The 13,249-nt window shown below is 43.9% G+C and overlaps 1 protein-coding gene across 1 annotated transcript in view; it reads left to right on the top strand.

Annotated features, from left to right (window-relative positions):
* The window catches only part of LOC125466431 (thyroid hormone receptor alpha), a 314,398-nt gene that overhangs the window by 192,846 nt on the left and 108,303 nt on the right, over positions 1-13,249 (top strand). The gene's annotated exons all lie outside the window — the stretch shown is intronic.

A 13,249-nucleotide genomic window follows, 5' to 3' on the forward strand; every position in this document is an offset into this window, starting at 1 on the left:
CTGGATCATATGAAGCCATAGTGAACTGCAGTTTATAAATAAAGCAACATGCTGTGAAGCTTTTAGTCTTGTCTTTGTCAGGGCAAGAATACCAACTCTCCAAGGGAACACCAATTTATGCTACTTGAGGAAAGAGTGCTGATTGGCTCGAAGACAAGACCATTGGATCAAGACATTTCCATAGATGAGTGAAAGAACAGAAACTTGAATGGAGTATCTCTTTCTTGAGGCCGTGAATGACCAGGCTACTGTTAGTTTCTTTAGTAATTTTCCACCTTTCTTTTGAGTTAACTGTTGCCAGTTAACAGAACATATGGAGAATGATGGGATCGTGTAGGGGAAGGGGCTTAGATTAGTTCACAGGTCGGCGCAACATCAAGGGCCGAAGGGCCTGTTCTGCGCTGTATTGTTCTGTGTTCTACGTCAGATGGGGCATGAAAGCAGCTCCACTGTCAGCTCCAGTGTCTTTGGTAAAGCAAGAGTGAAAAGGTCAGACACAACTCGTACTCCTGACTGTTGACTTTTCTGAGGATGTACACACAAGAGAGCTGATGTTTTTGTTCCCCTCCTCAATGCAGCTGTCTCCATGAAGGAAGGGTCTGGCACAGCTACAGCTCACACATTGCTATCTAACATGAATTGGAGACCTTCTGGTATCTGTGAACCAGCCAGAGTTAGGAGAGAAGAAAATGAAATTGGGGGTTTGGATTGGATTGGGAAATGAATTAAAAGAAACCTAGTCTCTCCCACTCGGGTATAATATAATCCCACGATTTAAATATTTAGAATGGCAGCAGTCTGCACCATCTACAATATACACTGCAGCAATCCACCTCAGCTCCTTCAGTAACACCTTCCAAACCCACAACCTCTACTATCTAGAAGGACAAGAGCAATAAATGCATGGAAACACAAGCCCATGTAAATTACATCAGCGTTCCTTCAGTATCGCTGGGTTAACATTCTGGAAGTCCCCAGTAGTATCTGCACCCAATGGACTGTAAAGATTCAATAAGGCTAGTTCACCACCACATTCTCAAGGGCAATTAGGGATGGCCAATAAACCCTGGCCTTTTCAACGATGCTCACATCCAACAAATTGATGAAATAACGCAGCCAAATCTCATGAGATTTCAGCAGCTCTTGTCTTTAAAGCAGCTGCATTGAAAGGAGATTAAGACAACAGTGAGAACATGTCAAAATTCTTGGTTGGCTGTGATGTGCTTTGAGATGATTTGAGATTATAAAACATGAGACCATTCCCTTCCTTTTGTGAAACGTTGGCTGCTGCCTCCCATTGGTGATGAGAATGTGAAAAATCAGCCAGAGGTGGGATGCTGGCCACAGCGTGAACATGACAAATTGGATTTTACTTGGAGGTGAACTGGCCACCCGCTCATCAGAGCGAAAGATTCTGCTGCTATCAAATCTGGCCACCATGTTTGTGTTTGTCTCTCTCTGTCTTTGTACAGTTGTGTGTGTTTTTCTGTATGAGTATGCATGTATCTGTTTACATGCTTGGACGGATTGTGGCATAGTGGTAATGTCACTGGGTTAGTGCTCTTGAAGCTTGTGGTAATGTTCTGGAAATATGGGTTCAAATCTCATCTCAGCAGCTGGTGGGATTTAAATGTGAATAAAACCTGCAGTTGAACAATATTCTCAGTGATAGTGAAGCTATTGTCAATTGTTGCAAAAATCCCTCTGGTTCACTAACCTCTTTAAGGGAGGAAATCTGCTGCCCTTATTTGGTCTGGTCTGTATATGCCTCAGCCAAGTATATGGTAACTCCTACCTGCCCTCTGAAACTGTCTAGTGAGCTACTGCATTCAAGAACCATTAGGGATGCGTAACAAATGATACTCACACCAGTGATACCACATCCCATCAAAGAATTTGGGGCAGCACAGTGGCACAGTGGTTAGCACTGCAGCCTCACAGTGCCAGGGACCCGGGTTCAATTCCAGCCTCAGGCAACTGTGGAGTTTGCACATTCTCCCCGTGTCTGGGTGGGTTTCCTCCGGGTGCTCTGGTTTCCTCCCACAGTCCAAAGATGTGCGGGCTAGGTAGACTGGCCATGCTAAATTGCCTGTAGTGTTCAGGGGTGTGTGGGTTATAGGGGGATGGGTCTGGGTGGGATGCTTCAAGGTGTAGTGTGGACTTGTTGGGCCGAAGGGCCTGTTTCCACACTGTAGGGAATCTAATCTAATCCAGTTTAAAGATGTGAATCTTGTGTGTATTGACATATGTGTACATGCGTGTGCAGCTGTGGGTTTGTTTCTGTGTTTTCCTTTATTCATTCACAGGATGAGCACATCACTGGTTGAGCCAGCATTTATTGCCCAGAGGGCATTTAAAAGTCAAAGATATTGCTGTGGGCCTGGAGTCCCATGTAGCCCAGACCAGGGAAGGATGGCAGTTCCCTTCCCTAAAGAGCATTGTGAGCCGGATGGGTCTTTTCAGCAATGGGTTCACAGCCATCATTTGACTCTTAATTCCATTTTTTTGTAATTGAATTCAGATTCAAATCTGCCATGCAGGATTCGAACCCCAGAATGTTAAATCTGTCTCTGGATTTAACAGTTCAGTGATAATACCACTAGGCCACATGTTTACGTATCATAGTTCATTCCAGTGCATCTTTGCTAGTATGCAGTCTGTCGGACAGTAGAATGTATTGAAGTGATTTTATGTCACCATGTTTTTAATATTTCTTGGACAGAATTTTGCTGTGCACTTTCTGCATGCAAAGCGAATATGGCCAGCAGGAAAATGCTTCATTTAAAACAAAGAAAAGCATGTCATTCTGAAGTTCAGGACATTCAGTGTTGGAGTCAGAAAAGAATCTGATTTTAAGACTGGAATCGCTTCAAGCAAACATCGCAGTTGGTAAGAATGACTATACTGCATTTGCTTTTCACACAAAGTGAGCCTTACCAAATGACTTGCAGAGCTATTTAGACATGTTCTGAGGTTTGTTGAGATTCTGGGTATTTGCTGATGGTAATGAAAGGGAAAGTGCAAGGACTAAAGGGGAACTGTTTCTGGCCCCCGTAAGCAGAAATATCCCCTGTCCGACCCACAGTTCCGGCGCGGGTTTCTGTGCAGTGATCAAGGGGCTGAATGGCCTCTTTCCATTCCTGTAGTGTCATACAGCACAGAAACAGACCCTTCGGTTCAACCAGTTCGTGCCAAATGTAATCCCAAACTCAACTAGTCCCACCTGCCTGCTCCTGGCCCATGTCCCTCCAAGCCTTTCCTATTCATGTACTTATCCAAATGCCTTTTAAATGTTGTAACTGTATCTGCATTCACCACTTCCTCCGGAAGTTCCTTCCACTTGCGAACCATCTTCTGCATAAAAAAATTGTCCCTCGTGTCTTTTTTACATCTCTCTCCTCTCACCTTAAAAGTATCCTCCCTAGTCTTGAAATCCCCCATCCTAGGGAAAAGATATCTACAATTAACCCTGTCTATTCTCCTCCTGATTTTGTGAACGTCTACACTCCCATGAATAAAGCCCCAGCCTATCCAGGCTTTCTTTATCACTCAAACCTTTCATACTCGACAACATCCTGTTCAAACTATTCTGAACCCTCTCCAGTTTAATGATCCCTCCTATAACTGGGCAATAATTTCCAGACACATTACTCCAGAAGAGGCCTCATCAATGTCCTGTACAACTACCACATAGAAACATAAAAGATAGTAACAGGAAGAGGCCATTCAGCCCTTCAAGTCTGCTCTGCCATTCATCACGATCATGGCTGATTGTCCAACTCAGTAGCCTAATCGTGCTTTCTCCCCTAATCTTTGACCCCATTTGCCCCAAGTGCTATATCTAGCTGCCTCTTGAATACCTTCAATGTTTTGCATCAACTACTTCCTGTTGTAATGAATTCCACAGGCTCTTTGGGTGAAAAATGTCTCCTCAACTCCGTCCTAAATGGTCCACCCCGAATCCTTACACTGTGACCCACTGGGACACCATTGGGAACATTCCCCGCCACCCCCCCCCCCCCCCCCCCCCCGCCAACCATGCATCTACCCTGTCTATCCTTGCTAAAATGTTATAAATCCCTGTGAGATCTCCCCTCATTTATCTGAACTCCAGTGAAAACAATCCCAATTTAGTCAATCTCTCCCCATACGTCAGACCCGCCATCCCCAGAATCAGCCTGGTAACCTTCGCTGCACTCCCTCGAGAGCAAAAGTGTCCTTCCTTGGAAAAAGAGACCAAAACTACACACAATATTCTAGGTGTGGCCTCACCAAGGCCATGTTCAGTGGCAACAACACATCCCTGCTCCTGTACTTGAAAACTCTCGAAATGAAGGTCAATACCATTTGCCTTCTTTACCACCTGCTGCACCTGCATGCTTACCTTCAGCAACTGGTGCACGAAGACACCCAGGTCCCGCTGCACACTTCCCTCTCCCAATTTACAGCCTTTCAGGTAATAATCTGCTGCCTTACTTTTGCTTCCAAAGTGAATAAACTCACATTATTCAAATTACGCTGCATCTACCGGGGATTTGCCTGTTCACCCAACCTGTCCAGATCATGCTGAAGGATCGCTGCATCCTCATCACAGTTCATCCTCCCACCCAACTTGGAATCATCTGCAAAGATTGAGATGTTACATTCTGTTCCCTCATCCAAATCATTTATACAAATTATGAATAGCTGGGGTCCCAGCACCGATCCCTGTGGCACTCCACTAGTTACTGCCTTTGTGACTTCCCAATCCTATATCTAAAGGACTGAGCAATAAGAGTAAATGTTTCAGGTCCGGTGACCTGTCGCTCAGTCCAAAACACTTACTCTGATTTCTCTCCAGAGATGCTGCCAGAACTGCTGAGGCTTTCCAGCAATTTCTGCTTTTGTCTCTGTTTTACAGTGCCCACAGATCTTTTGGTTTTTAGATTAGATTCCCTACAGTGTGGAAACGGGCCTTTGGACCAACAAGTCCACACCGCCCCTTGAAGCATCCCACCCAGACCCATCCCCCTATAACCCACACACCCCTGAACACTACAGGCAGTTTAGCATGGCCAATCCACCTAGTCTGCACATCTTTTTGGACTGTGGGAGGAAATCCCTGCAAACACGGGGAGAATGTGCGAACTCCACACAGACAGTCGCCTGAGGCTGAACTCGAACCTGGGTCCCTGGCGCTGTGAGGCTGCAGTGCTAACCACTGAGCCACTGTGCCTGGCTCCTTTTAAAACAGAGGTTAATCTGTGTCTGTGAGAAAGGAAGGGAAGGTATCCTTTTTTAAAACGAACCTGATTGCAACTAACCAAGGGACTGGATGAACAAATAAGTTCCTCACCTGGAAACTTAAGAGTTTAGGGTAACCCATTTGGAAACATAATAAATTGGTGAACCTTTCCTGATCTGTGGTCCTTGAAGAGGTGGTATAAACAGCTGACTATCTGTCAGTGAACTTGCCCTGAATTGATGTCTCTTTTCACATAGAGTAAAAAGATACAAGTGCAATGGTTACTTTACTGAGCTGGCAAGGAGGGCCTGTCCTGGAATAAGACACGCGAATGACTTCCAAATTCTCTCCATCTCTGTATCCAACCAAACCCGCTGTTATGAGTTCTTGTCAGGATTGACAGGCCCTTATTTATTACTGTCAGGTACTGAACTCGATTGTTTCGACGGAACATCATGTTCCTACTATTTAAAAGAGTAGGAAATATGTACAGATGAGAAAATTCTTTGAGCCTGACTGTTGACCAGAGTAACTTTTATTCAAAGGGAAACATCCTTGGGTCAAGCCAGGTACAGGAGGGCTTTTCAGGAACACTGGATCGAGTCATTTCCATGAGGTGTGGCCACATCAGAAGTATCATGTTACTTGACCTACAAACATGTGAACAATGAAAGATATGCATAGAGTCTTTGCTTCACCTATCCTGCCCCTGACTATGGTAAGGGAGGGTTAACTGACATCAGACCATAATCTCCACCTGTCAGCACCTAAAGAACACTTTGTGGAGGGAGCTGAGGGGTGCCCATGTTACTTCATTAGTGTTGTTTTAGCGCGACGTCAATGTGCCTAATAGTAATATGCACTGACTCTTAAGTTGACCGTGATGCCTCATGGCAACCAATGTGTATCATGGATGTAATGCAATTTGCCAACAAGCACTATATCATAAACAGTTTATTGAGATTAAGCCAATCTTCTGCTGAAGACTTTGTGTGGGCACATGACACTTGTGACTAAGACCAATGCCAATAGGAAGGATCGGTGACAGTGGATCTTCCTAGGGCATTCCAGACGGTTCAGGCACACAACTGCGACATTAGCCGACCTGGCAAGTTTATGCCTGGTGCATGGCAACTTAGCGACTCTCTGTCCCAACCGAAAACCAGGTGAAACAACGGGTAGATTTGAAAGAAGAGTTGAAAACCGGGTCAGTTCAGGGTGCGAATGGAAAAATTCCTGGAAATTCCGATCCGACCTCATGATCGCTCAGTGCCCCTGCTCTCAAAACCAAAGTTGGCTGAGTGGTAACCTTGCATCGTGCCAGCCAGTGGCACAAGCCATACCCGTTATGAACCTCAGTTGTGACTCATGGAGTAGGCTTTGGTGCTTGGTGGTTACTTGAGCATGGTGGGAGGGAATAAGTAGGCAGCTCATAGGCTGAAGTAGGGATGGGGGCAATGATGCCGTGAGATGAAAATTTTGTCGGGGGGTTGTTTGGCCTCCTAATTAGGCAGGGCCGCAGGCCAGGGTTTAATTTTGAGTCCAAATAAAAGACTCCAGCTTCTTCCACACCTAAACAAATAAAATCTGTAAGCCTCCTAAATTCCACCTTCCCCTCACCTCCCAGTAGCATCCACAATCCGCAGATGTGAAGACACATAGCTGAGAGGTTGCCCGTTCACACTGATTGTTCCAGTAGGTGGCTTCCTGGTTTGTGCCAGGCCAAACACAAATTCCACAATCTCAAAAAGAAAATTCACTTACATCAATCAAAAACTGAGGGAGTCTGTTTCGCTCAGGCCTGACCAAATTAACACGATTCAAATCATTCCAAATAAAACCATAACACATAGGAGCAGAAATAGGCAGTTTAGCCCATTGGGCCTGGTCTGCCGTTTGATGCGATCACGACTGATCTGATAATCCTCAACTCCCCCTCCCTGCCTTTCCCCCATAACTCTTAATTCTCTTCCTGATCCGTGTTAGTTTATTCTGGAATATTCTGCAATGTGCCATAGCTGTCTGCTGCTGTTCCAACACTCAGGGGGTCAGACCCTGTGACTCCAACCGTCGTTCTGAGGAAGGGTCACCGGACCCGAAACTTTAACTCTGATTTCTCTCCACGTGTGCTGCTAGACATGCTGAGCTTTTACAGCAACTTCTGTTCTTGCATGTGCTTTTTCTCCCCCCTGCGTTTGTTTACTGATTTGGATCAGTAATATTCTAAGCTAAATAGGTGCAGGATGGTCTGGAAAATTATGTTAGGGGACCAAGAAAATGGCAGTGACCTTTGTAAGCATTTTGTACCTGTCTCCACATAGAGGAGCAGGCTAAGAAAAGTGTAAATTTGAGAGGACAAAGTGAAGGAAAAAGACAAGGAAAACCAATAGAACTTAGAGCTGACAAGTCCTGTGGACCTGATGGTCTATATCCTTAGGACTGAGGAGAGGTGGCCACAGAAATTGTGAACAGATTGATTGTAATCTTCCAAAATTCCCTAAATTAGGGCAAGCTGCCAACAGATTTGGAAAACTACAAATGTAACTTCCTTGTTAACGAAAAGGAGAAGACTATTGTAGAGAGAAGCTGAGTTAACCTTTCAAGTTTGGCATGTCTCTTTTACAGGACTAACCATTTCTGAGGAACTGTCATACCAGACTCAAAATGTTAACTCTTTGCACAGATGCCGCTAGACCTGTGGAGTCTCTCCAGCAATTTTTTTGTGTTTAGGCTCATATCCTCTGACTTGATTGAAAAAAAAAGTCAAAGATGTTTAATGCAGATTCGATGCAAGCATTTAAAGGAGTAACATACAGTGGAAATTATCTCAAGCTATAGGGATATAGAAACTTGGCGGTGAACAAATCTCCATGGCCACCTGAAGCAAGTTCGATTACCTTTGGGAGGGGTGGTTAGAGAATTATTTCCTATTCTTTCTTTTCCCGAATTTGGTTTGACTTATTTCTAATTGCATAATCTTGACAGAGAGACATTAGGGTGACCCTGCAATCTTTTCAAATCATGGAGACAGGCTTGCTGCAACTCCCAGTGGAACTTCAAAGAATCAGAGGGGATCTTATTGAGACCGGTCGGATACTGAAGGGACTGATAGGATGGATGTTCCCTGCCATGTGGAAGACTGGAAATAGGAGACACGGTTTAAGAATGAGAGGTCTCCTTTCCGAGGTGGAGGTCAGGAGAATTTCTCCTTGAGCAAGAGATGGAAAAATGCATGTCTTAATCCACACGTCAAAAGCATGCAACCACCCAAGATAATGCAGAAAGCAATCCTCCTTCATAAGGATAACTTCTGTTGTTCATTCAGAGGGAAATGTTTCAATAACAAATTAATCAAACAGGGACACCTCTGACAGTACAGCACCACTTAGTATTGCAACAGAATGTCAGCCTGGATTGTTTTGTTTGGGTCTTTGGAATATGGGGCTTAACACAACAGCCTCTGATTAAGGGGTGAGACCTACTTCACCGAGAAAATGGTTTAATCTTTTTCGTATCTTTCTTTTCCTCCCTCGGAAGAGGGCCAGGGGAAATAGTTTACACTCCCATTGCAGCTTGATCAAAACAGATGTGGGAAAGCAATGTCATGTGCCCATGTTCCAGAGTTACTCTGATATCTTTCCAATATACCAAATGATTTATTTCCCACCCGGCAGTGGTAAGTCTGTACAGGTTTGGAATCACACCCACATGGCCAACGTCCCTGAACACTGCCCAGATTGCCTCTGAGGTCTCTATCTTCAGGTTGTTCACAATGGTAGAGATCTCTTAATATGACTGTTAATCAATCAGGGCAGGCAGAGTACTGGTGCAGTGCAATCTTCTGAAATCAATATCATAATTTCTTGCACTTGTCTTGCTGAAGTATAGCTGATATAGCTACTTATTCACATTATTATTTTGAGAGAAATCTTGCGTATTTAAAATGAAAGTGGCGGTGTTCCATTCCAGTAATTTGTCTATCGCTCCTAATGAGATTGAAATATTGTCTTCCATTGGCAGGGAGGTTACTCTTTCGGAGCTGCTGCATTAAGCTTCTGACTTCTAAATTTACACACATGGTGTCTGAGTACTTTGAGAGTCATAATTTTAACTACTTAACAGCTCCAGAGCTATTAAGGGCTTTGAATGTCAGTCAATTGTTGGGGTACTATAATCTAGTAGCTATGGAATTAATACATATATTCAAAAGTCCATTGAACAACATTCTTCTCTTTGTTAAACAGAGAACAGAGTTTGCTTCCTGTTACAAATAACAGAGATGTAACAAGGCTTTCCTTGCTCTGGTAATGACCTGAAGGCATTGATCTCAGATAGAATTGCTTGATGTTCCCTGATAAATTCTCAATCCTGGTGGTCTTATCATCTTTGAGCAGACTCTGAAATGTTAAAAACTGTATTATTGTATTCCAATATGTGTTAATCCTGGCTCTGGTGAGGACAGAAGTGGACTTAAGTCCCTTTTCAGTACTGATGTGGGGTTAGCTGGCGTTATGAAGATAATGGGTATCTCTGCAGTCTCGCTACACTGTTCTCTTCCTGGAATTTCTCTAGATTCGAAAGGATTCCAGGATTGACTGCACAGTTTTAACGTGCTGTGCCTTTCCCTGTCTACCAACCCTCCCCTAACAAGGTGAGAAAAAATGTTCTTATGCACCAACTGTTTTGGATCTGAATGCACTGCGTACAGGTCTGTTGGAGACACGTTCAATTTGAAGCATTCAAGAGGGTGTTGGATGATCATTACAAATGCAGGATGGCAAAAAAAAGGGCAGGATATTGGCACAAAGTCAACATGTTTCAGATAGCCAGTGCAGACACTATGGGTTCAATAGCTTCCTTCAGCGCTGTAACAATTCTGCGATCTGCATTTTAATTGGCTAAGTTGTCTCTTATTTAAAATGCCAGCTGATGAAATCCCACTGTCCATTGAGAAACAGATGCTGATTGGTTATTTTTGAAATTGTAATCCATCTGATTCTATCAAAAACCAACACATAGAATAAAGCATTCATAATCAACAAATGGGATAGTAGGAGCTGCTGATGCTGGAGGCTGAGATAACAAGGTGCAGGGCTGGATAGACACAGCAGGCCAAGCAGCATCAGGAGCAGGAAAGCTGGTGTTTTGGGCCTGGACCCTTCTTCAGAAATGGGGGAGGGGAAGGGAGCACTGAAATAAATAGAGAGTGGGGGAGGCGATGATGGAAGGTGGATAGAGGAGCAGATAGGTGGATAGGATAGGACAGGTGTCTGTCTTCTCTCCACCTATCTGCTCCTCTATCCACTTTCTATCATCCCTCCCCCTCTCTCTCTACTTATTTGAGTCCCCTTCCCCTCCCTCATTCCTGGAGAAGGGTCCAGACCCAAAACGTCAGCTTTTGTGCTCCTCTGATGCTGCCTGGCCTGCTGTGTTCATCCAGCTCCACACTGTGTTATAATCAACAAATGGTTGGCACAGGTATGATGGGCTGCATGGTTTCCTTCAGTGTTGTCTCTTTATGTATGATTCATGATATTGATGGACAGATCAGGAGGTCCATGTTCCTAGCAGTATTGCTCATTTTTTAAGGTGCATTTATGGTATTGGGTTTCTACTCTGCTCCTATAGTCTTGTTATTCTGTTAATTTCAACATTAAATGGGCACTTGGTGACACATAAGCTCTTTTTCAGTCCAGCACATTGCACAAAAATCTTGACTGAGAGTTGGTGTTGCATCTCTGTTGCTCTAGGTTAAAAAAAATGTGAAAGATGTATGAGCCCCTGGACTCACCACTCATTCCCTCTTACTGACATTAATTATAATCTGTGGGACATCTAATGTGAATATTTTGTGACCATATAATGCTGATTTTTAATTGAACTGACTCAGGTTATTTTTAAATTTATCTTTGAAGCAACTCATTCCTTACACTGTGGCCCTGAGTGATAACTGTGTGATGCTGTTGTTTTTCTGTGCAAGCACTTTTTGCAGATAGTGTCTCTTTCTATGATGTCCACATTGATTTAACTTTTATTGTGAAGGCCAAAGGTTAATGATCAGGGCAAGGTCAAGCTTGCTTGGACTTAGAAATGTTCTCTTCTTCAAAGTCCTGTACAAAGAACTTTGGCTGAGAAGGTTAAATAATTGGGTGGAATTCACATTAAGCGATCTGAAGGTGGAAAAGTTTGATGTGCTTTCTTTAATTTCAACATGCCTCATAAGTTCTTAATGCTCCGAAATTGAAGATTTGTCATGCCTGAAAGCAAAGTTCCTGTGGTGTGATTCAACTCAGGTTCAACAGTTTTGTTATGAAGGTGAGAATCGGCCTTGAAGCCAGATCTTCCATGTAAGTTGTGCCATCACAGGGCTCTGACACATTGTCATATGCAGAAGTACAAATTAAAAGGAGAGTTATTCCCGAGCTTCTGTTAGCTACCACCACCGTGCTAATGCCAGCAATGCATCACCAGTTTACACTGTCAGGTAGACTGAAGAGTTTTTTGAATGAGGAGGAGGCTCAGTTCCTCGTTGTGCAGAGATATTTGGGACAAATGAGGTGTTTGCAGCATGAAAATCACCAAACAGAAATGACAGCAGTGAAAGGCTTTGCTTTTGAATTCTCTTTCCCCATCAATGATTAATGTTAATATATTGTGTGAGACAGTTGCTGTACATATGGATTCCCATGGCTTCAGAATTCTATCACCCAAATGTTTATAGTGCAGGAGCATGACACTTCTCATCTCGTCAACTGGTCCCACTATACCGTTTGTGTTGTGGATCATTTGTTATCATAGAACCACAGTGCCATTTCTTGCTGCTGTATGACAAAAACCTTTGGATAAAAGAGCCGAGTGCAGTGCGTGGTGGATGACTGAAGTTAAGAAATTACACTCGTAATCCCAGTGCCTTAGCCAGCCTCTGGCATATGGGTTGGCACAAGTACACCTGGGAAATGAAATGCATCAACTGAAAACCTTAAAATCCGACACCCTCCTCTTTCCTTCCCCTCCGACACACACAAAAAAAATTGGGCACTTTGCTTCCAGTTTTGAAATGGCCAGAGCATCAGACAGCTTGCATCATCCCAGATAATTTTTGTGACCTTGTAATGTCAACTGTGGGATGTGTCCTAGCCCAGTGGGGCTAATAAATATCAGCAGAACTGAGAAAGCCTCTTCTGTGAATTCAGAATCTCAATGCTCGGAATCGTAGAATCCCTACACTGTGGGAGCAGGCCATTCAGTCCATCAAGCCCACACCTCAAAAGAGCATCCCACCCAGATCCATTCCCTTACCCCTACATTCCCCAGGGCTAACCCACCTGGCCTGCACAACCTTGGTCGCTATGCGGCAATTTAGCATGGCCAATCCACCCAACCTGCACATCTTTGGACTGTGGGACAAAACAGCAGCACCCAGAGGAAGCCTACACAGAAACAGAGAGAATGTGCAAAATCCACAAAGTCAGTTGCCTGAGGGTGGTCTCTGGTGCAGCGAGGCGGCAGTGCTGACCACTGAGCCACCATGCCACCTGCTCTTTTGCATGAGACAAGATGAAGGTTGATTTGTGGGTTGTGTTGTCATCATCACATGAATTTTTGTGGCCAGTATTTTGCGTTCTGGAGAAGTGGGAAAAGGAGAAGTCGGCATTTGAGGCCACTGACTCCTCAGACTGGGTGAAGTTCCTTTTGTTTTATACTGAACTCAATGCAGCAGTACGACGATCCTTCAGAATTATTTATGTGACATCACAGCATCCAGATGCCTCTTTATCTAACGAGAAGCAACATATCATAGATGCTGGGAATCTGAAATAAAAACAGAAAATGTTGGAGAAATTCGGCATCTGTGGAGAGTGAAACAGGATTAACGTTTCAAATCCAAAGACTTTTCTTCAGAATGTAAGACTCCAAAAAAGACTTGCAACATTAACCCCGCTTCTTTTTTCCACAGACACTGCCGATCCTGCTCAGTTTCTCTAATATTTTCTGCTCGTACTTCTTCAGTTAATCTGTGAGACC

This window comes from Stegostoma tigrinum, chromosome 31, assembly GCF_030684315.1.
Source record: "Stegostoma tigrinum isolate sSteTig4 chromosome 31, sSteTig4.hap1, whole genome shotgun sequence".
Lineage (NCBI taxonomy): Eukaryota > Metazoa > Chordata > Chondrichthyes > Orectolobiformes > Stegostomatidae > Stegostoma > Stegostoma tigrinum.